The sequence below is a fragment of the Felis catus genome, chromosome A1, assembly GCF_018350175.1.
Source record: "Felis catus isolate Fca126 chromosome A1, F.catus_Fca126_mat1.0, whole genome shotgun sequence".
Lineage (NCBI taxonomy): Eukaryota > Metazoa > Chordata > Mammalia > Carnivora > Felidae > Felis > Felis catus.
Genome location: NC_058368.1, coordinates 181,917,314 through 181,942,015, shown reverse-complemented (window position 1 = coordinate 181,942,015; position 24,702 = coordinate 181,917,314). Strand labels below are relative to the sequence as shown.

The window sequence follows — 24,702 nt, the reverse complement described above, 5'->3', positions numbered from 1 at the left end:
TCTTTGGCACTGTTTGATATTTATTCAATAACAGCAATAAGGGAGGATTGCATACTTAGCTGACTTTATTTATTGAAAATACCCTAGCTGTACCAAAAAAAATGTTATGTGGAAAACTGGAAAAAGGGAATGAGATTGGAAAGAGGGAAGCATTTTTTGAAAGTCAAGAATCAAAAGGGGAACCAAGTCAGTTAAATGTAAGGTGGACGTTCTCTGGGAATCAACACAAAATTGTGTGTGTGTGTGTGTGTGTGTGTGTGTGTGTGTGTGTGTGTGTGCTGCATGTGTCTTTGCATGGTTTCTGGTCTTTTGGCTCATCAAAGATATACCAAATAGGCCTGCTGCAGTGGACATCTGTTGTTTGTGCCTGCCCAGCATCCATTCCCCCTCTTTTGGTAACAGCATTTTAATTTTCCTTTGAAAAAGTACACTTTGCCCACCATGTGTAATCTTTGTGTAATATTCATTCAAGGTGTCTTGCTCTCCTCTGGCCAAAGGGTAGGCACCTGACCCCAGTAGGCCAGCCAGACTCTCCCATGGATGTCTGAATCTTTCATGAATGATATATGGGTAGGAAATAGCTGGCAGGGATCCATCTCAACTGTAGCACCATGAAGAGATACTCCTTTGCTTCTTGTAATTTGCATACTCAGAGCTGCCCAGTTTCCATCTTTTCAGATGCCTGATTGCTCAGATTTTCCTTGTACTCAGATATTGAAAAATTAGCTTCCATTAGCCAGATTTCGTTTCTGACTTATAACCAAACCTTAACTGATATTCATGCTAAATGGGTCATGTGACACTATATATTGCTAGATCATGTATTTTGCAGTTTTCTATTTTATAATTAAGTATGATTTGGGAAGCACAATGACCCACATACCAGGGTTGGATTTTGTTTTTTGTCTTTTTTTAATTTTTTTTTTTTTATTTTTTAATGTTAGCTTATTTTGAGAACGAGCGATTGAGCAGGATCCCAGGCAGGTTCCATGCTGTCAGCACAGAGCCCAGCATGAGGATTCAATCCTACAAACCATGAGATCATGACCTGAGCCAAAATCAAAGAGTCGCCGCTTTACTGACTGAGCCACTCAGGTGCCCCTAGAGTGATTTTGTACTTTTCACCAGGATCTTCATCATCAAGGCAACTGCTGTTATCCTATTTAACTGATTAAATTTGACATTCCGGATACATGGGAGGAAGTAAAAGCATGGTAAATTTTATGAGCCAGTAGTCCAGTTTAGCTATTCCGGTGAAGCAGCAAAAAAGAAAAAGGGAAAACACACCAATATTCCAGATGCTAATACACTCTTCAGTAGGACTTTGTATGCCAAAGATAACAGTAGATTTTAGCCATGGACTGGACTCCAGGGTGTAAAGAAGCCAGATGAGAAAGAATATCTCTCAGATCTCCACGTATTTTATATAAATGGGATGATTCATAAGAGTAGTTTTAGACATGAATAGACACTTCTCCAAAGAAGACATCCAGATGGCCAACAGACACATGAAAAAATTATCAATATCACGCATCATCAGGGAAATACAAATCAAAACCACAACGAGATACCACCTCACAACTGTCAGAATGGCTAACATTAACAACTCAGGCAACAAACGATGTGGGCGAGGGTGCGGAGAAAGAGCATCTCTTTTGCACTGCTGGTGGGAATGCAAACTGGTGCAGCCACACTGGAAAACAGTATGGAGGTTCCTCAAAAAATTAAAAATAGAACTATCCTACAATCCAGCAATTGCACTACTAGGTATTTATCCAAGGGATACAGATATGCTGTTTCAAAGGGGCACATGCACCCCAATGTTCATAGCAGCACTATTGACAATAGCCAAAGTATGGAAAGAGCCCAAATGTCTATCGATGAATGAATGGATAAAGAAGATGTGGTATATGTATACAATGGACTATTACTCAGCAATCAAAAAGAATAAAATCTTACCATTTACACTACATGGATGGAACTAGAGGGTATTATACTAAGTGAAATTAGAGAAAGACAAATATCATATAAGTTCACTCATATTAGGGCTTCAAGACACAGAATAGCTGAACATAAGGCAAAAGAAGCAAAAATAATATAAAAACAGGGAGGGGGACAAAACATAAGAGACTCTTAAATATGGAGAACCAACAGAGGGTTACTGGAGGGGTTGTGGGAGAGGGAATGGACTAAATGGGTAAGGAGCATTAAGGAATCTACTCCTGAAATCATTGTTGCACTATATGCTGACTAATTTGGATGAAAATTAAAAAAATAAAATTAAAAGAAAAGAGTTTTAAAGATCTTAGTAGAAAGAATAATCACCTTTTTTTGTGAAGGACATTAGCACAGGGACTTTTGCTATGATTTGGATATACAATGGCATACCCTGAGACTCATACTTGTTGTTTTTTTATTAATATTATTTTTCAGAACTTTTTTTCTTTTAATGGGTTAGAGAAAATGAACCCATTTTCCAGATGAGAAAATTTTGTTTCTTTGATAATTGACTTACTCAAATTATAAAACCAGTAAGTAGGAAAGCCTAATCAAGCTTTTGTTCTTGACCATCAGAATTTATATACTTTCTATAATTTAAAATAAATTGCATGTTCTATAAGTTTTATAAATGACACTATAGCTTATGTGTATCATATTGTATAGAAGGCATTGTATATTGGGATTTCTCTCCATTGTTAGAAGATTATTTCAGTCTCAGAAAGGTTGTCAGTTTTTCTCAGAGCCACAGAGGTTCTGAGCCTTAAATGCCCCTCTAGAAGGGCATTTAGAAGTAGTAATATTAATAGCGATGCTGCTAATAATAGTCACACATTACAGATCACTTGTGATTTCTCAGTCTCTGTATTAACCTCAGTATATGGATTATTTCATCTAATCTTCACAACAACCTTTCAGAGTGGCAATTACTATTATTACTGTTGTCTTCCTTTCGTAGAGGAAGAAACAAGCTTACCAAAGTGGAGGTGATCTGCCCAAAGTCTCCCAGTTACAGCCAAGTGGGGAGAGGATACAGACACAGGAAATTTCTCTCCGAAGCCTGACCGTCCTCACAACACAGTCCTACCTTCCCAACTTGAACTTTATTTTTGCTTGGTGGGCTTCATCTTTGAATTGTCATTCCTTAAAGTGTTGTGTTAAAAGTTACCAAGAACAGGGGTGTCTGGGTAACTTAGTCCATTAAGCGTCTGACTCTTGCTTTCGGCTCAGGTCATGACATCATGGTTTGTGAGACAGAGCTCAGCATTGAGCTCTGCACTGATAGCATGGGGCCTGCTCAGGATTCTCTGTCTCCCTCTCTCTCTGCCTCTCCCCTGCACAAGTTTCGATGCACTTTCTCAAAATAAATAAATAAACTTAAAAAACAATACACTCCTTTCTTTCATAAGAATAAAGAACAAGCCCCATTAAATTTTCCTTTAACAGTAGGATAACATTCTCCTTAAAAAACAATAATAATAAAAATAGTACCCAGTTTAGAAGGTACTGAGGCAAGCTCACTTCCCACTCTGTCTCCCAGGCATCTGGTTCTTCTATTTGCTCTATCTTTAGCCCCACCTGGAGTCTATCCTTAGTGAAGTTGCTGGCAGTTGGTTGCCCCCTCCTATATTCTTCCATAAGACTGGTGACAGTTATAATACAATTTCTTGGTTATACAGCTGTCTTCCTCATTAGACTATGTGTCGCTCTAAGTTTACAGCTCCCATTATTCATCGGTATGTTCCAAGAGCCTTGCACAATGCCTGGCACACAGCAGCACACCATAATATCAATGAATAAATTATCTCATGAGGTCTTTATTTGAAATCCAAATTGACCTCCACCTCACAAGTACATTTTTTTTTTAAAGAGCTCCCTATGCTTGATGTCTTCCCCTTCCCTTGATTTAAATTATTTACATTACAATTACTTAATCATGTGGCAGATAATTAAGGGATACATTATTTATGTTAAATAAATTAGCCCTCCATCACTTCTCTTCTTCCCCTTGGCTGCAGAGCCCTAGCTTTAGTCATCCCACAGAGCCCTAGCTTTAGTCATCCCACCTTCTAGGTGCCAGGCCGCAGCATCGTAATGGTTGCCTGCTCTTTCTGTTTCTTTGACAAGTTTGCCTGTGGGAACTTGTGCTTCCGCTCTCCTTTCTCCATCCTATTGATCAACTACCTCAGTTGTTAGTCCTAGAAGTTGTGTGACCATAGGCAGGCCCTTAACTCCTTTGGGCCTCAGTTTCCTCATCTCTTAATGGTTTCCAGAATTGTGGTGAGGATTTAATGATGTACTGCCTTGGACCTTTTAGTAAATAAAATGCCAGCTTAAACATTTTATGTTCTAAAAATGCATTAGTGCCCTATTATTTGTCTGTAGGAGGCATCTATATTTACCAGCAATAAATTGGAGTTACAAATCTATGGAATGCTAGAGCTGGAAGTATTTTATCATAATAATCTATTCCAATTTCTCTTTCTGCAGATGAGAAAATAGGCTGAGTGCATAAGTCATTTCCCCAAGATTTACTAAACTATTAATAGCAGTGATGAACATTTATTAATAATAACTAACATTTAATGACTCTTGATCTGTACAAGGCAGTATGCTAAGGGTTTAATACACTTTATTGCATTTAATGATCACAGGGATATCTGAGAAAAAAGTATTACTCATTTGACTGATAAAGAAACTGAGGTAGAGGGTTTATATAATATGTCCAAAGGGTGGAGGTAGCAAGGGCCAGTCTTAGGGCTCAAGCACACGCTCGTCTTAGATCAAGAACCCAAATTCTTGCTCGTTGTGCTAAATTACTTATTGTAACAGTAGCCAGTTAACATTAAGGCTATGCGGAGGTGAGTTTGAGTTCATTAAATCTTTGTGATACTATCACTTAGCCTCCTCAATCCCCAGATATATACCTCATAGGTGTATAGCTCATCTCACAAAGAATGCCTCTTGGTTGCAGAAACAAAAGCCACACTAGGTTTCCAATGACCTTGTGATTGAGTTGCATGGCTGGACTCTGAATGTCAGCATCCATGCATCTATTTAGATATTTTGATGTCAGCATTTGTTTTATTGAGTTTTAACATTTGTAAGAGCATTCTTTCTTTTACCACCAAATGCTATATGCTCTCTAAACTATTTGGAAGATTTTTACACCTAATGCATCCGTCAGCACATTGGTTAACAACATATATTTGATCTGTAGACAATGACTATTCCCTGTGATTTACGTAAGCTCTTCCTTGTGTGGTATATGACACTCTAGTGTTCTGTCAGCCCCCAAATGGAGCTTTTTGATTTCAAATGTTGAAATATAACTGTTGATTCTGGCTCAGCAGTGTTCCATTTCTGTCTAGTGTTTTTGTGGAAGCATTTGAAGGCTTCAGGGAATTGATGTAGCATGCCAGTACTTTAGTTCATGTGAGGAAAGACAATGTGTCCATATTTGCTGTATGAAGTATGTGTTTTATTAAATCTGCAACAATGGTTGAATATGCTGTGTTGCACAGAAGACAGTGTTTTCCCCAGAGAAGAGATCCCGTGTCTGATTGACAGGGCAGGTAACCACAAGGTCAAGGTTGCTTAGTGGTAGGGCCATCTGTTGTTTTGGCAAGTATTTGACTGGAGGGCATTAATGTGTTTGTAATTTCCCACTTGATATGAGAATAGGGCTAAAAAGACATTGTCACCATTGGGAGCTAGCTTCCTGCTCAGAGCAGCACAGTCTGTGCTCAACTTTCCTTCCTGGGTCCCCCTTTATGACACATCATTGAGAGTGCAGCGCATTTTGTTATACTGCTTAGAAGGAAAGCAGCTCTCATCAGCGGAATTACAATAAATAGTTGTAAATCACTCCAAAAGGTCTTGGTCATTTATAAACTTCATGAAGTAGAAGAGCCAACCCTTCAGTTTTGTTAGAAAGCAGTGCAATCTCAATATCTACTCATATGTTCATTCCACATTGCCCCATTTGGCTGAGAGGTCTGTGCTGAAACAGAATATTTGATTAAGCACTTAATATTCAAGGAGATGTTTACGTATTGTTAAATTGTTAAGCCTGCCCTGTGGGTGAGAACAAAGCGATAGCTCTGGAACTTTGGTGGTAAATGGTCAAGTAACTTCCTGCACCTTCATCAATGCAAAATCCTCAACAAGTAAAACATTTCAGAGAAAGATCATTTATAAAAATGTCCTCACAGCCAACCTGAAAGTATAGGTGAGCCATACTGACTAACAGGAAACAAGATTTTAACATCCTAATAAATGCATTAGTGTATGCTGCTGTGTATTGATTTACTAAGTTTAGGCAGCTCTTCCTTTTAAATTAAAACAGGGAATAAAAGCAGATGGAGAAGGAATTCTTAAGCTGACTATAAGTGAATAAAAAAATAAGATATTTTCAGACATGGTATACTTTGAGAAAGAATAAAGCCACCCAAAGCAGTATGAGGATTTATCAAGAAGAGTGTTCTTGTTGAAGTTTATTTTTTGGTAGGGCACTTCAACTCCCTAGAAATGTTAGTCTAATGGAGGAACAACATACATAAGTTAGTTTCAGAAGGTATGCAGAAACTTTGAAATTTTATGAGGATAAATTCACATCTCTCTTTCCTTATGATTTCCTCAAAAGTACTACTTTTCTTATATTCTCCTAAATGTATTCAGATCATTTTCTACTACAGTTACTCAATAATCTTCTCTATTTTTTTTTGTTATTATAGTAAGAAACTCGAAACTGAGCACCATAAAAAACATCATTCACTTTACATGCCTATATGAAAAGAAAGGGATTTAGACTTGTTATCAGCTAAAATTTCAAACTGAGGAATAAATACACATTGCTTTTTTTTTTTTTAATGTTTATTTATTTTTGAGAGACTGAGAGGAGAAACAGCACGAGTGGGGGAGGGGCAAAGAGAGAGGGAGACACAGAATCTGAAGCAGGCTCCAGGCTCTGAGCTGTTAGTACAGAGCCCAACATAGGGCTTGAACCCCCAACTGTGAGATAGACCTGAGCCAAAGTCTGACACTTAACCGACTGAGCCATCCAGGCACCCCACACATTTCTGTCTTTTATAATATCAGGCTTTTTACCATATCATACTGTATCATAACCTGTCTCTGGGCTCCGAAGAAATTTATAAATTATTTTTATAGACCAGGTGAAAAATAACTGAGGAAGAAGGAAAGAGAATCATCCAGTCATCAAAAACAAGTCGTTTTGTCTTTCTAGTACATCGGGCTAACTTCAGGGCAGATTTACTGGCAATGACTTCTTTTAATTTTTCTTTGGGTAGTAATTTTTTTTTTTTAATTTTGGTTTGTTTTGTTTTCCTTCACTCCTGAAGGACATTTTCACTAGTATAAAATTCTAGGTTGACTGTATTTTTCTTCCAACACTTTAAACATATGGTGACACTTCCTTTTGGCTCCATTGGTTTCTGAAAGGAAATCCTCAGTCATTCCTGTCATTATTCTCCTATAGGTACATACTGTTTTTCAAGTTTTTTTTTTTTCTTTGCCTTTTGATTTTAGCATTTAATTATGTTTTGAAGCATGGGTTTCTTTGTGTTTTTTTTTTTTTTTTCCTTTTGGGGATTTGCTGAGTTTTCTTGAGCTGTATGTTTATGTCTTTCACCAAACTTGAGAAGTTTTCTGCCATTATTCAAAATCTTTTTAGTACCGTACTCTTTCCCCTCTCTTTGAAACAACTGTAGATATTCTGTTATTGTCTCATAAGTCCCCGAGACTCTGTTCATTTTTTAAAATTTATTTTATCTTTTTTTTTTTCCAAATTGAATCATTTCTATTGTTCTATCTGCAGACTCAATGTTTCCTCTGTCTTCTCCTATCTGCTACTGAGCCCATCCGGTGAGTTTTAAATTTCATTTATTGTATTTTTTCAGTTCATTAATCCAATTAATTCTTTATCATTATTTTCTTTGAGGAGACTTTCTCTTTTCCATTTGCTTCAAGTCTATTTGCAACAATTTGTTGAAGCATTTTAATGCTTTAAATTCCTCATCAAATAATTCCAATTTCTGTCATCTGGGCACTAATGTCTGTTAATTGTCTTTTCTCACGTAAAGACAAATTATCTTTTCCTTGCTCTTGGTATATCTGATAATTTGGGGCTAAGTCCTGGACATTTTCAAAATTATGAGATTTTGAGTCTTATTAAATCCTAAGGAGAATGTTCACATTTTTGGTGTGTGTATTTAAATTCAAGCTACAAGTTACTATGTGCCTTCTTTGGGCTGAGGCCTCAATGTCCCTTCAGCATTCATATTGTCTGTAGGGCTGTTCAGATCTGTTCTACCTGTGTGCCACGCAGTGGCCATTTTGGGTGCTGGGTAGTGGTCTGTTAGTTCAGCTCTCAAATTGCTTAATATACTGATGAGAATCAGATGCATGCATACCTGAGTCTTTTTATAAAGAAGTTTATAGTGTTATTGTCTCTAACTTCTTCTGTAAAGTCTCCTTACTATTTCCCCTCTTCTTGAAGTAACTCTGTAGTTTTCTATTCAAAGTGTTAGAGCTTTAGTACCCAACCCCCAACTCTGCTGTCTACTAATGTGATTATGTCTGCATCCCAGGGCATGCTGCATGAGCACAGAGAGACCAAACAAAACAAAACAGAACAACAACAAAAAAATACCAATGTTCTCCCCATACTCAGAGAACCATAGCTCCACCAAATAGAGAGGAAGGTATTCTTCCCTCAGATTTTTGGCTCCTGAGGGCTCCCATTCTGCCATGGCTGCTATATCACAGAATTCCTTAGGGGCTGGAATGTGAGAAAATGGAGAAAATAATGAACAAAAGAAAAATAGGGATTTCTGCCCTGTCTCTAAGTGTTGAAAGTTCTTTCCTCTCTTCCAGGCAGAATCAGAGGGAGCCCTCTCTGTCTGTACCTCAGTGGCCCCTTTTGGGTGTCAGGTTACTTTGAGATTAAATGGAGGGAAACAAGAAAAACATTGGTAAGCTCATTGCCAATTCAATGGTACTGTGAATTCTTGGCTTTCCCAAATCAGCTTGCTACTCTTTATTTTTCAGAGTCCTCAAATAGTTGCTTCATTCATTCTGTTCAGGTTTTACAGCTGTTTACCATGTGAAGGTGGAGCAGACTTACTCCATTTAATTTGGCCCTAAAACCAGTTTGCTTAGTGTTAAAGTATAAGTAATAATGTGGCCAGTCTCATGTAAAGCTTTTATTTATTTATTTGTTTGTTTGTTTTCTTGCTTGTTTATTTATGAGAGAGAGAGAGAGAGAGAGAGAGAGAGAGAGAGAGAGAGAGAGAGAGAGAAAGTGAGCATGCAAGCAAAGGAGGGGCAAAAAGAGGGAGACAGAATCCCAAGCAGGCTCCATGCTGGTGACGTGGGACTCTGTGCAGGCCTCTCCCTGGTGCTCAGACTCATGAACCCTGAGATCATGAGCCCAAATCAAGAGTTGATACTTAATCAACTAAGCCACTCAGTCATCCCTTCACATAAAGTTTTTAAAATACTTAACAAAGTCCTTGGAATTTATAATGTTAGTGCCCCTAATTCAGCTTTGGTATTGATACTAAAAGAAAAGACTGCAAGTATAAATCAGTGAATTTAAAAACTACTTTGGTTTGGTTTTGTTTGGTTTTTTGAATGTCGTCCTTGGAGTAAGTAGCAATCACAAAAGATTATCCCTTCTTCGAGCCCACAGATTGTCTTAAGTGAAACTTCAAAGCTGCTGCAATAAGTAATTTTAGTACTTCTGGCTCATCATTTTTTGTGAACTGAATAATATTACTTTTAAACAAAACTATAATGTAATATCCACCTTGATAAAAAGAGGGAAGGGAGGATCTATATGTGTCTCCCCCAAAAATCATTATGTAAAACTGCTTCATGTTATCTGGATTCTATATAAATGCATGTCTAATAAAATTTTAAATTGCTTTGTGTCAGAGAACGCAGAGTGCCTTTGGACCTCTGGGGATCATGGTCCATTTTAATAGATGTTTTAGCTAAGATTTCTTCTTAAGAAAAAAAACTGAAGCAAAGGGCATTGGGTATCCAAGATACAAGGCATTACTGGCAGCTGTCTTATTTTTTCCTGTGTAGATGCAATTGGAAATATGGTCCCTTGTAGTATTGTTTGCCTTTTCTGCAACACCCCCACCCAACTCTTCTTTCCCATTTATTTAAGGGTCACATCATCTTTTCCTAAGACAAGGTGATGGGCTATTTGGTAAAGTTTTGGCTAAAAATTCTGTTGTACCTTTTATGATGGTAAATTGTTAAACAAAGGATAGAAGGACAGAATGAAATCCAATGGTAGAATTTCAGTCATGGTAGCTGGCAAGAGAGAAAAATTCTGAGTTAAGGGTGACCCCATTGCTTTAAAATTAAACCGTATGTGTAAATGCTCATTTATAACCTTATGTCCATCCTATGCCTCTTTACTGTCTTTGAAACACATTGTTTGGAGTACTGTCATTCACAGAGCTGGAAAAGGTGAATGATATACAGTATCACCATATGAAAGAGTAATTTAAAAACCACTTATTAGTGTTTTAGTAAATGAGGGCAGCACTTCTTTCAGCAAACTGTAAATGGTATCTGTGGGTGTTCTTTCTTTCTCAGTGACTTGGTGCTTTTTGTTCTGTGATGACAGTATTCTACTTCCAAAAGGGATGACTCAGTCTATAAAACAATGTCTTCTTACTTGCAGAATAAGATTGCTAACATTGAAAGAACCCATCCCTTCACTTAGAGGTTTGCTCTCTCTTAGGTTTCCAAGAGACAGTAAGTATTTTATGCTACCTGTGACTTAATGATACTAATAGCTAAAATTCATCAGGTACTTTTATGTGCCTGAAACTGTGTTAAACACGGTACATGTATTAACTAATCAGATATTTACCATGCAGCCTACGTGGGCAGATACTGGTTTTGTTCATATTTTATAGATATATTAAACTGACACTTGGAAAGGTGAAATAAATTATCTCAGGATAATTCAGGTGGCAAATGGCAGAGCTGGCATTTAAACCTAGATTTTTCTAACATCAAAGCCAGTGTCTTATCCAGTCTGCTGTAAATAAATAGGAAGCAGCTGTTGCTCATAACCTTTTACTTTACTTTTTATTTTTTTCTATTAATCCTCACCCACTTTTGCTGTCTCATTAGACCTCCCTTATCCCCCACCAAACACCAAGTGTTTTACAAGTTCCCAGGCATGGGGTGCTGGGTGACTCGGTTGATTAAGTGTCCCACTCTTGATTTCAGGTCAGGTCATGATCTCACAGTTCATGAGTTCTAGTCCCACTAGATTCTGTCTTTCCCTCTCTTTCTGCCCTTCCCCACTTGTGTTCTCTCTCTCTCTCTCTCTCTCTCTCTCTCTCTCTCTCTCTCAAAAATAAATAAATATTAAAAAAAATGAAGAAGTTCCCAGGCTTTTCTTCTAGGGCTCCTGAAGCAGTTTTTGTAGCAATTACATGCCTTCCAGGTTTTACCTTCCTTTCTGGTTACCATGGGGCTACAAGAAAGAGCGTCTCCACTGCCCATAGGGCTACCCTCACTGGATTCCAGAAGTTCCATTGTCCTAACACCTCACTACACCTAAAATGTATCTTTAGAGAGATTGGTATTGACTCTTTCCCACTCTGATCTAACTGTATTCTCTGTTGCTTGGAGTCCTGTTTTCCAGCTCTTCACAATGCCATCTTCCTCTCATCTTGCAAGTCTCTTCAAAGAAATCTTCCTTGATCATATTACCTAAACTTTATCTATACTCTGACTCATGTTCGTGTCCATCAGGTCACTAATTATATTTATTATATAATATATATAATATATATAATTCTTTTTTTGCTTTAACTTAGTTGTCTTTTCTTCCACTAGATGGCAAATTCCATGAAAATGGATCCTTCCCTCTTTTACTTTTGGGAGTGTTCCTAACAATTGTCACTATGCCTGGCATGTGATGAGCATTGAACAAACACTTGTTGAACGCGTGAATAAATTTCAACCTGGGTTTGAGACTCTTAAATTAGGCATAGGATGCGAATATTAGATTAGGATAAAGGCAGCTGCATATACCCCAAGGCATAGGATACACATATTAGAAATTATACTTGTGTTTACTATTTAATAAATATAGAGAATGGAATTAGCTTTAATAACATTTTGTATACAAGTTAATCTGAAGCATCCTTGGGGAAGAGTGGGAAATCCATGTGATAGGGGTGTTGAAGAGGCCCACTCACTCCTTTGTCTTCTTCATTTAACACATTGAGACATATTGCAATTTACATATGCTCTGCTAAATGGATTTGCAGTGTATATCGACAAGTTTTAACTAAACTAAAAAGGGCAAATCGCGTAAATGGATTCTTGTGAAGAAACTGTAGATTGAAGATGATAAAATACTAATAGTAGAAGCAGAAATGAGCAGTTGAAATTGAAAGGACACTTCTCGTACTAGAATGAGATCTTCAGAAGCCACAATACCAGGTATAATACAAGCAAACAAATAATGATTATCTAGTAACATTTGACTAAGTGAAAAGTTAGGGTCCACAAATTTAATTTATCAAGAAGAATATCTGATATAGATATATATTTACTATCGCCAAGGATCAACTTTGCACTGTGTGTGTTGTGCCTTGAGACATGCGCTAATGTTAGTAGAGTGAGGCCATCACAATTAGTGAGACATTTAGAAATTAACCATCTGGAACATGAAGGCAAACTTTAGAGTTGCTTGAAGGCAAACCCTAGAGTTATTTCAGGGATATTAAAAGATATACAATGCTCATTCTAGCACCTTATAAAATTTTATTGTACTTAATGATTAATGTCGAAAAGCCCATTTTGAAGTTTCTTAAAAGCAAGAAATTAAAAAAAAAGCCACAAACCTGTTCTTCCTGCTACTGCAAACAATAACTGAAATAATATAAAAAAATAATATGGAGTAGAAACTAAAATATACTTGTCAATACATACTTTAAAATATCAATAAATATTAGAAGAAATAACCATCATTTTGAATTATGAACTGTGGAACTGATTTATACAGTGTAATGAATGTAAAGATACTATAATTTGCCCCAATTTATGGTATTTGCTAATATTTATTCAACACTCTTTTACAAAAATTACATTTTTTTTTAGCCATTGAAGAAAGATGTTCCCAAGGAGTTATTTTTCACTATTGCACAGCTCTTCTAATACAAACTATGTTTTATGGAAAAGTGTGGGATTATATCAGTAGGTGGAATTTCTGATGACAAAGCTTCATTGACTAAAATAAAAAACTATTCAGGATTAAGGTTATAGAAAAGTCACCAGACAAAAGTTTATTCACCAGCTCATCCAGGGATAAACTACAAACGCACATATGAATATAGATTATCAACAATGTGGCTAATTTTATAAAAGCAAGACTATTAAAATATAGAAGAGTCTTCTATGTAATGTAAGAGTCACTATGTAATGAAATGGAGATTGATTATAAGGACTTTTGTTCCTCAGAGAGATTCTCAGATTCTCTTTTAGCAAAGTTCTTAAAAGTGTTATTGAATTGAAAGATGAGTTCTCTGTTAGTGTGTTACCTAGTAGACATATATTTTTAAAAGGCACACTCGAAGAGTCTCTTTGGTGATATTTTCACAATAGGTATGAAAGAAGTACATATTTTTAAAAACTCTTGCTCTGGGAATGCATTTTGAAATACGGTATTTTTAAATGTCTACACTGAAAGTCCGTTTAGCTGCTTTTCAAAACAATGTCACATTAAAAAAAAAACTCACGTCAGAGCACTAAAAAATTTGGATATGATATCTTCAAATCTGCTTAACGATCTTCAAAATAATACTTTAATTTGGGTTTTGAACTAATCTTTTACAAATAAAATGTTGGTAACACTTTATGAATAGTTTGTAAGAATAACAGAATGATATTAAAGAATATTAAAATTTATGAGCTACATTTAAGCAAAAATACTCTTCCATCATTGGTGGGTGGGGTTGAAAATGGACATCATGATTTAGTAAGCATAGTCCATGATTTGTGCAGTTTCCTTTTTACCAATGACAATGATTGAAAACACATGACTTTAAAAAAACAACAACAAAAAACTAGGAACCAGACCTGTGAGTCACCGTAACACAAAGAGAATATTAAGTCACATTGCCTTCATTAAAATATATTAAAGATGATAATGATAATGATGATGATGATGACGATGATATTCTAGACCCTGAAATATAGGAACGTACACCATAAAGAATAGATACAGAATTAATCCACAATATGTTTTTATTTTCCTAATATCCAAATACAACCATTCCTTCATTCTTAAACTTCTACTAAACAACCACAAAAGCAGTAGGATGACTGTCAAAATAATGCTACTATCTGCAGTATAAATGGCATTAGTAAAAGTTATTAATATATGTTAGAAAGATCGTGATGTTTTGGACCATTAATAAATAATTACAATTTTAACTAATTTTAATTGCCATAATCAATTAAATAATATAATGTTTTATACTTACCTCATTCTTTTAAATCTCTATTTCCCATAACTTTTATTATATAATTTAATTGGTTCAGTGTTAAATGCATATCATGTACATTTACGAAGTTATTAGACTCATACTCAATGGATTTCCACCTGGAAGAGTGCTCTGGGTTTTTTGTTTGTTTGTTTGTGTGTTTAGAAAGAGAGCATGCAGGGGAGAGGCAGAGGGGGAGGGAGAGAAATAGTCTTAAGTAAGCTCTATGCCCCTCTGGAGCTCCAGGCTTGATCTCATGACTTTTCACACCTCTGAGGTCATGACCTGAGCCAAAATTGAGTCGGCCTCTAAACCCACTGAGACACCTTGACACAAGAGTGCTCAGCGTAAAACATTGGAAGGCCAGTGGAATGAATTTTCTGTCTATGGGCAGCAGTAGAAAATGGTGGTTTAGAACATAGATTTCGCACTTAGATCTGTGTTTTCTATAGTTGGCAGTTCATTGAGTTCTCACAACTCCAGTTTCTTCTTTCTTATGATGGAGTCTACTTCAGACGATTACAATGGGAAGTATATTATATCAACATAGAGCACAGTAGTAGTACCTAAGAAGAGTGTGATACATTTAAACTTAAAAAAAAAATGACACAATAGGTTGTCATAGAAGGTGTAGGGAGGCGACAACATCTATATTGGACATATTTGTTCCAAGCAGATAAGAATTTATACCTGAACAAGAATGATAACACCAGCATTGTTTATGATTGTACCAAAAACGGAAACTAGGACTTAGATATTTAAAATGAGTATATAATTAAATTGTGTTATATTTATTCAAGCAGACAGTATATGAACTGAAAACAAATGTGCTAACATGGATAAATCTCAAAAACACAATTTTGAGTTAAAAAAAAAAGCAAGTTGCAGAATAAAATAAGGGAGTTGTACAGTATAGCAACACATAAGTTTGAAAACATGAAAAACAATATTGTTTACAGATACATGTAGAATGAAAATGTAAAGAGATACTTGGGGATCATATGTACCAAGTTCTGGAGAAGGGTTACCTTTAATTGCATGAAAATGAAATGCAGTTGAGAAATAAAAGCGTGCAATTCAGTAGCATTTGTAAGATTTTATTCTTTAAACTGACTTATTGGAAACATGAATATTCATTATATTCTTTATTTTACTTTTTATTGCCATATTTTTCATTATTTAAAAAAAAGTCAAGGAAAAATATTTGTGTGAAAAGTAGTGAATGGCTAACCATTTGAGGCTGCTGTCTTGGAACCAAGGAAGAAAGGAAGTGTGGGGGAAGGGGAGAGGGCAGACTGAGGGACAGAGGAAGGAAAAATATGTTGAGTATGAGTAATTTATTTGACATTTTCCTTCAAAAGACTTCTTGAATAAGCAAGCCAAAATAAATAAATAAAAAAAGGTCGGGAGAAGGAACACATCTGGTTAATGGGCTGGCATTGAATGCTTAATTATTCCACTTTTGACACGCGGACATGTTTTAACATCTTGAACATCCAGGTAACTCCTTGTGTGAAGTCTAAGCGAGAAAAGGAAATACATTGTTAGTCTCTCTACCTTTCTTCTTTTTATTTTAATAAGAGATGGTATCATTGTAGGCAGACAATTTGATGTCATATTTTTCTATGATATTTTCACAGTGTGCACCAGGGCGCCTGTACTCTGCAGCTATATGACATGCAGGATTTTTCCCCCTCCACATCGAGCCTTAAAAACAAGCTCCACGGCACCAGGCACAAAGACTATCAATAAACATTCCATCTTTTCATTTTTTTTCTTTGGGATCTAATAAAAAAAGGCAGAACTGTGATGTTTGTCCAACAGCAAACATTTCAGAAATTATTTCTCTTCTCATGGGTCTTTGATGACCAACAGCTCTCCCACCTCCAGCCTCTATGCTTGACCCCCAGGGAATAGGTGGGTGGGAAGCTCTTCTAGGGAGCGCAGTTGAGAAACTTGCTGAGCACAGTCACTGGCCTCCCCATTCATCAGACTGCAGGCGACTGGGTAAAATATGTGTGTTCTTTTCTAGTACCTGAGTGTGTCCCCTCCCTGCCTGTACCCCACCCCTTCCTTCCCTGGTTTTGCTACCAGTGGGAGTGGCTTGCTGACACGACTAGCAGAATGCAGGCCACTTGCGTTAGCATACCAGCAAAGCAGCCGGGTTGCTAGGGAGCTGCCCTCTGAGCGTCCCTTGATCTATTTTTAAATTTTCATGCTTGTTTCCTCTCTGAAAGGAAGCAAAGAATAATACCGCTTGGCTTTCTCCTCTCTTAAGAAACAAAGTAGCCAACAAGGCTAAGACCTGTTGTGAAGTTAAAAAGCATTTGCTAATTAAGCTTCAGAATGCTATGGTATTTGTGCCCATCTAGTTTCTGCTTAATTAATTTCCAGATAAGGCGGCATCTCAGAAGAGGTAGAAGTGAGTGTCTATAAGGAGTGTAGGTGAAATTTGCTAGTGCTTAATAAAAAATCCATTATAAAGCCCTTGAACCACTATTCTTCCAAGCATTTAACAATAACCCATTATGAGACACCCAGAATCCCCCACCATGGGGAATAAATGAAAAATTTGGAGGGCTATTGAAACAGTGAGTTTTCACAGCTGATACACAGAAAAGTATTTAGCACAGGTGTTTCGGTAACTGTGAAATACCAAGGAAATTCAGTCTTCTGTGACACATAGATTCACTGTCTTGTGTGGGATGGAATCTTATGGAACTTGCAAAATATCTGTAATATAAATAAAAGAAGAAGAAGGACAAAATTAGCTTTTACAGAAATCCAGAAATTGTTCCTTGTATGGAAGAGTCTTCCTTTTTGGCTACTGATAACTAGCAGTTTTCTTGGTATTTTTTTTCCAAGTTAAAATGAATCCAATTTCAAATGTTGTTAGTGAATTTTTAAAATGATGTGTTATATGCATGCAGGTGTGGAGAAATCTGGTGGAATAACAAGTGTGCTAGTCTCCATGTGTTAGGATTTTTTTTTTGAGACCTTAAGAGATATTTTTCTCTTTCTCCATGGCCACTTTCAAACCTCAGTAGCAGCTGATCAACAAGGTTAGGAGCTGATCTGTCTTCAAGTTACAATTCTAGTTACACTTTCTAGAGTTCATACGAATATTCCAATGCCACCATTTGGGAAGTCATGAGCTTGGACATTATAATTTCTCTATGTATCAATGTAGCATTCAGGAAAATAGATATGCTTAAAAAGGACTTTTAGTCTATATAAATTTCCGTAAAGCTCTTGGTTTCTCTTTTATAACTTTCAGTATAATGTATTTTACCGGGTCAGATATTGTTTAAAAAAATGCATCCATAGGAGAGTTCATCTAAAAACCCATCAGAATTACAATGGGATTTCTTCATTTAAACCATACAGTTTAATTTCTAACATATACTGACAACTTTCTGAGGGCCAATCATTTTTCTAAACACTTCATTGCCATTGATAATCACAAAAACCCTAAAAATAAAATACTGTTGTCATTTACAGTTTCTTGAAAGAAAGTTACTTGCTCTACATCATTCAAACCCAGGGCTGTAAATTCACAGAATCTATACATTTATCTGCTGTCCTATGGGATCTCCCTTCTGTGGATACATAGTACAAATTACTGGTGCAACTTGAACTATGAGTTGAATTTCAGTTTCTCAACTAACTAGTTCAAAGCATTTACCAATATGAATTCTTGAAAAGTTGCACATGAGATAGATCATTCTTAAAGAAATTAGCCAGAGAGAGGAAGGTTAACCTTGGGGATCAACAAGATAAAGGTTTTAATCCTGGTCCTTCTGTGGACCTTTTTACTTGAGCCAGTTATCAAAACTCCTCTATCAAAATTTCTCTATCTGTAAACTGGTAATAATATTATCGCCCTCATAGGGTGGTTATGAAGGTTAAATGAGATGCTATGCATAAAACACCTACCATGTAGTAACATTCAATAAACAGTAGTTAAAAATTAAGATTTCCACTCTCAAAGTGTATTTTGGAAACTGTAATCTCAGATTGCCTTAGGACTTAAGGGCTCAGTTTTAAGTTTCCACATTCAAGGACAAATGCTTAGTGTTGAGCCCTGAGCACACCAGCACCCACTTCCATATTTTCAGTAACATATGTAAGGATGTAGATCTAGTCTTACAGGGTAGAGACCAGAAAGGCAGAGCATGTAATCGACACAAAGAGTCAGGAGAATTTTGAAGTGTGCCCTCTTTTGTCTATCTCTTCATTGTTTTAATAGGCAATGGTATTCTTGGAGAGATAAGAATTACTCTTCATTGCCATATGTTTTTTTGTTTTTTGTTTTTTTTTTTTTTGACTAAGAAATCTTTTGGTATCATAAAGTGAAATATCACTGGTAAGAAATTGGTTTTCATTTTTTAGAATATTCTGGCATGGCTTAGAAGCCAATGACTGTTTGACATTCTGAAATCTCACACTGATAACTTGCCATTTGTAGAAGAGGAACACAGGGAAAAAAAACACATTGAATCTCCCCAGTGAAATGTGATCTTCTTGCTCTGTTTTTGGTGCAGATCTATCAAGTATTATATGTTCTCTGGAATGGGGCAAAGATTTAAATGTTAGTGCTGCAATGGCAAACCAAGAAGATGCTCAGAGAACCTCTGGGAGTTTGTTGCATTCTTCCCTTTACTGAGTGCCTGCTACATGCTCAATACAAAGTACTCAATACACAGTACTGTGTACTGTGTAACAAACACTGCTAGATACAAAGATACAGGCACTAATTGGTTCCATCTCTGGCTCAGTTGTACCACAAAACAGCAGGTAAACAGGAAAATCAGTGCCCTATTGTTCTCTAAGAATATTGCTGGAAGAGGTAAGGGAGGCTGGTGTGCATTTTTTCAGGACATGCCTATTATTCACTGCCTCCTCCCCTTTGGCTTCCAAAGCAATTGACAAATGAGTATAAGAGTGTGACAGCAATAAAGTAGCCAGCTTCATTACAGGAAAGTGGGATTGGAGATGTGACTACGACAGAGGCCCGCCATGGGCTCCTTTGCAGTCCCTCAGCCCCCCTGGCAAGCCCAGATGATCTGCTTATTCCCCTGGTCTTTGGCAGAGGAGCCAGGCCACTGCCAGCTCCCTCAGCTAGGGTAGAGCTCCCTCGATGTCTCAAATCTGTGTGGGCCTCCAGACGGCTAGTTTCAGAGACAGCCTCAAAGAGGAAAACGAATGTGCAAGAGCGCTTTTCCTCTTACCGCAAAACTTGTCACTCTGCCTCCCATGAACATAAGTGAGAAATGGGGTTGGAAAGAAGGGTGAACACTTTCCTCACCCAAGAAGCCAAAAGGAGTTATATTTTGGCTTAAGAACGAAACATGTTTAGAGGAGAAAATCTGTTCCCCTTAAAATCCTTTTTTGAGCTGAATCATGAAGGGTGAAGAAGAGCCTGCAGAAGAAGAAGGGAAAAGCATTACAGACAGACGACAGGGTAAGTGCAAAGAAGGAGATAAAAGGGCCCAGCGTGAGATCCAGGTGAATAAAGAGAAGAAAATAGATTTACTTTTGAATTTGTGTTTACAGCTCCCAATGTGTTTTACTATCAATATTTCCTTTTGATCTTCACAATAATGCTGTGAGAAAGAATTGTGATAGCAATTGATATTCCTTTTTTTACATGGCATCGGTGATTGAATGAGCTAAGATCTTTAAAATACTGCACATAGTATCTAGAATAAAATTAACAAACATTAACTATTATTAATGTCACTGTTATAATTGTGTTTGTTATTATCATTGCTATGGTTACCGCCAAACTCCCTTAGCTAGTCAGTGGCATAGCTAGTAAGTCCCAATGTTAGTGACTTAGCTAGTATGCAGTGTAGTTAGTAAGATATATAGTTAGTAAGAGGTAGAACTGGGACTCAGTGACATGGTGTCCAGTAGCGTCCAGGGACTTAATTGGTATTCTAAAGGAGTGTGAAGGGCTTATAATTTAGTCCTAATTTATTAACAAGTTAGTCAGCTACTATTCCATGGGTACTGTCACACAAGACTTATGGCTCAGGAAAAAAAAAAAGTGTATTACTCATGGGATACAGCAAGAATCCTGAATTTGATATTCTCACTGGGTCCCCTTGACCCCAAGGGCAGTGTGGAGTGGCCAGGGTGGATGTTGCCCACACAGTGGACTTTACCACAGCTGAGGAGTCCAAAGCTTAGAAAACCCCCAGTTTTATAAAGCGCTGGGCCTTCTCAACCTTTGCCCAAAGGAAGATGTTATCTTCATTATCCTAGTCAGGAAACAAATCTGCCTTCTGCCCCAGAGAGAGACAGCATCTCTGTCTTCTAATTTTCTTTGCTATATAAACATCCTTGAAAACGATAGAATAAAAATTGATAGGAAACGTGCAGAAACAGAGAATTGTCTCTCAACAAAAGAAACAACTTTTTGTTGACAAAAAGTAATATTTTTTTCAGGCCTGTTGATTAACAGCCCCCAGAGAAGGCTAAATTGATGCAAATGACAGATGGATCACAGATAAACTTGGGGAGCAGATTCCATTCACCTACAAGTTCCTTTCACTTCTTCCTTTAAGATACTAGCAGAAGAGAAGAGAACCTTCCCAGAGACAAATCCAGACAAGTCTCAGATGTCTGGGAGCATGTATTACTCAGAAACCCATAGGAACCAGAGTCTTTCTGGTGCTTGGAAGGAAGCATCATTTTGAGCATGTATGCTCCAGAAAGTGGGGATGGCGGGTGGTGTATTACAAGATGGAGATATAGTTTCGGGAAAAAAAATCACTGGCTTTAGAGAAGGCAGGAATGAGGTAGTAGTTTTCTGGACAGAAACATAGATTCAAGCATTGAATTCCCTTTTTGTTCCATCAAGATGCCCAGGTATATATTTTAATGAATTCTTCAACTTTTAGAAATACACATTTCTGGCTCTCATCCCTGGAGTTTCTCATTCAATATGGTCTGTGGAATCTCTATTCTGAAAATTTTCCCCAGGTGAATTAATATGCAGCAAAGACTGGTGGCTGCTCTTTTTTGACGCATTTTAATATTTGGCTTCCTATGTGAGTAAGTTAAGTGATTTGTAAACAACCGTTATAGCAGCTTACAGTTTAAGAATTATACATATATATATCTATATATCTATATATCTATATATCTATATATCTATATATCTATATCTATCTATATGTATATAGATAGATATAGATATAGATATATATTTAAAAAGCTCCCAAAGTAAGGAGAATTAAATAGTAATCTTCTAAATCCCATCTCATATTTGGTATTAGGATGTATTGTTTCATTAAGTATCTGCTTTTAGAAACTCTAATGTTTTCTCTTATAAGAAAATAGGAAGAAAATAGGTTATCATAGTGAAGAAGCTATGCTAAGTAATATACCTGGGTTTTGCTTTTCAGCTTTAGAAAAATTAGGCATCGCTGAATACACTCCAGAAGGGAAATTCATGTCAGTTTCGCTCATTTGTGGTGCCACTCTGTTGCACATCTTCATAATCCATCTTGAGTCTGTCAATTCCATCATCTAATATCTAATCAAAAGTGGGTGCTAGGTTACTCTGGTTGATTGTCAGCATAATCACCTACTAATGTGACTTTCTGTTTTTCTGACACCATCATATGATGTCAAGAGTCTTCATAACTCTCTTCCACCATGCAGTTTTTCCAAAGAGCAGGCCTATCAGCCAGAAGCCAGGAAATTGTCTTCATGTCTTCCAAACTTACAGATCAAAAGCAAAGACAACTAACTTTGCGCAGGTACCTCTAGTTCCACATTAAACTACATAGAGGGAATTTTCATCTTTCCCCACATGTGAATATTAATATGCAACGGACAGGTAGAGCTATATGTGTGGTCCACAGAAAAAGCGCTCAGAGGCACATCACAAAAGAAGATGGGATTTTTTGTGTGGTTAAATTGATATTGTTTATTACATGTTTTATTAGGAAATTTGTCTCATGTGCTAGAGTTGTTTTGATGTTAGAGTTGGTTGTTCTAACTAGGATTCTAAAGAAAAAAACAACTGGTGGAAACAGTTATACTTTATTTGCAGGTGGGAGTGAGACTGAAATTTTTGGAAGAGAGAATAGTGTGTTTTATATTAGAGTATTATTTCATTCAACAAATAATAATGGAATGCTTCTTAGGGTAACAAAGTAATTGGCACTAGGAAATATACAAAATAATAATCCTATTCTTTCATATAGCATTTGCAGTTTAAATACCTCTTTAATGCTTATTGTTTCATTTTGTAAAGGTAGAGAAAGTACTGAATTTTTCTTCAAGGAGATTATACAATGTGAGGGCGGGGACTTGAAGGAGTAACATATAATAATTAATCTAATTAATGGGCTACAAAATAAAATATCTCCTAACAATCAGAGACTATACAAAAATAGCATATTAACAGAATTTATTTTGACTGATAGTTCACAAAGACCCAAATCAGTCATGGTCACTGGGCCCAAACTATGAGCTTAGGCCACACAAAGTATTGGACGAACATGGCTTCTCTTTACATTCACACAATTTGATTTGGCCAAAATATCCTCAGTCATCACTTTCATTCTTAAAGGGCCTCTGGGTTTATACTTTTCGAGAGAAGAGAATGGTTTCTGCTCCAAGCTGAATTCAGCTTCACCAGCAGTAGTAGCAATGGGATCCCTAATACAAAATGTCAGCATCTTCTGTATCAGATACTGTAAAGGACAGAAGGAGAGGGGAATGTCTGATTCGGAGGCAGGCTCAGTATCTATAGTTCATTCCAGTATCTAAAGGATTAGGATTAAAACCAAGAATAATGGATTTTCCAAAGGGTAATTAAAATTCAAAATCAGAGTAAATTTTTCCTTAAATTATTGAGCTTTCCTTTGCATTCATAGACAACCACAAATGCTCATTAAATACCTGTTTTTTTAAAAAAAAAGAACCTTAGAAATAAAAGGAACGGTTATTTGTTATGTGTAGTTGTCCATGGCCATGTAATAAATTACCCCCAAACTGTACTGCTTAAAACAACAAGCATTTATTAGTTTAAGCTTTTGTGGGTTGAGAATTCAGGCACTTTTAGCTGGTCCTCTCCTCACAGTCTCTCAGAAGGCTACAAAGTGTTGCCTGGGAATTCATTCATTTCAGGGGAGGAAGCATCCCTTCCACGTTCACTCACATTGCCATTGGCAGGACTCTGGTTCTTGCTGGCTCTTAGCCAGAAAAATCAGTTCCTTGCCATATGGACTTCTCCCTAGGGCTATTCACAACTTGGAAGATTCCTTTTAAGACAGTAAAAGCATGAAGGAGAGAGAGAGAGAGATTATGAATGAGAAAGAGAGAATATGAATGAGAGAGAGAGAAAGAGAGATCACAGCATTTGTACCATAATCTCAGAAGTACCACCTATCTTTCTTATTTCTCTTTTCATTACATTGCTAGGTCCAGCCTACACTCAAAGAGCTGGAACCAAAGAGAGGGATTTACAAAGCACATGGAAACCAAGAGGTAGTTCACTGGGGGCCACTTCAGAGAATGCCTGCCATATATAGAAATTATCTAGTTCAACCATTCATTTCTATAGCCAAGGAAACTCAGGTGCAAAGTGGTTAATTATGTGTGCAGTGCAGTAGAGACTGCTGCTATTGTTGCAAGAGCCTCGATAGCCTGACATAGTTCGAAACTCTCTGATAAGAATAAGGCAGGAATGAACAGGGGTGGAAATATAGAAGCTTTTTTTTAAAGTTTTTGTTTAAATTCTGGTTAACATATACTGTAATATTTGTTGCAAGTCTAGAATTTAGTGATTCATCACTTACATACAACACCCAGTGCTCATCACAAGTGCTTTCCTTAATACCCATTCCCCACCTTCCTCCCCCAACCTTCAGTTTGTTCTCTGTCATTAAGAGTCTTTTATGGTTTGCCTCCTTCTCTTTCTTTCCCCCTTACCCTGTGTTCATTTGTTTTGGTTCTTAAATTCCACATGTGAGTGAAATCATATGATATTTGTCTTTCTCTGATTTATTTCACTTAGCATAATACGCTCTAGCTCGATCCACATCATTGCAAATGATAAGATATCATTCTTTCTGATGGCTGAGTAATTCCATTGTATATGTGTACCACATCTTCTTTGTCCATTCAT

The 24,702-nt window shown here is 36.8% G+C and overlaps 1 protein-coding gene across 3 annotated transcripts in view; it reads left to right on the top strand.

Moving 5' to 3' along the window:
• Positions 1–24,702, top strand: part of TENM2 (teneurin transmembrane protein 2) — a 2,391,334-nt gene that overhangs the window by 964,785 nt on the left and 1,401,847 nt on the right. For all 3 annotated transcript variants that reach the window (XM_045040340.1, XM_045040320.1, XM_045040321.1), the window contains one exon: positions 7,838–7,884. The gene's annotated coding sequence lies outside the window, so the exon portion shown is untranslated. The remainder of the gene's footprint in view (positions 1–7,837; positions 7,885–24,702) is intronic.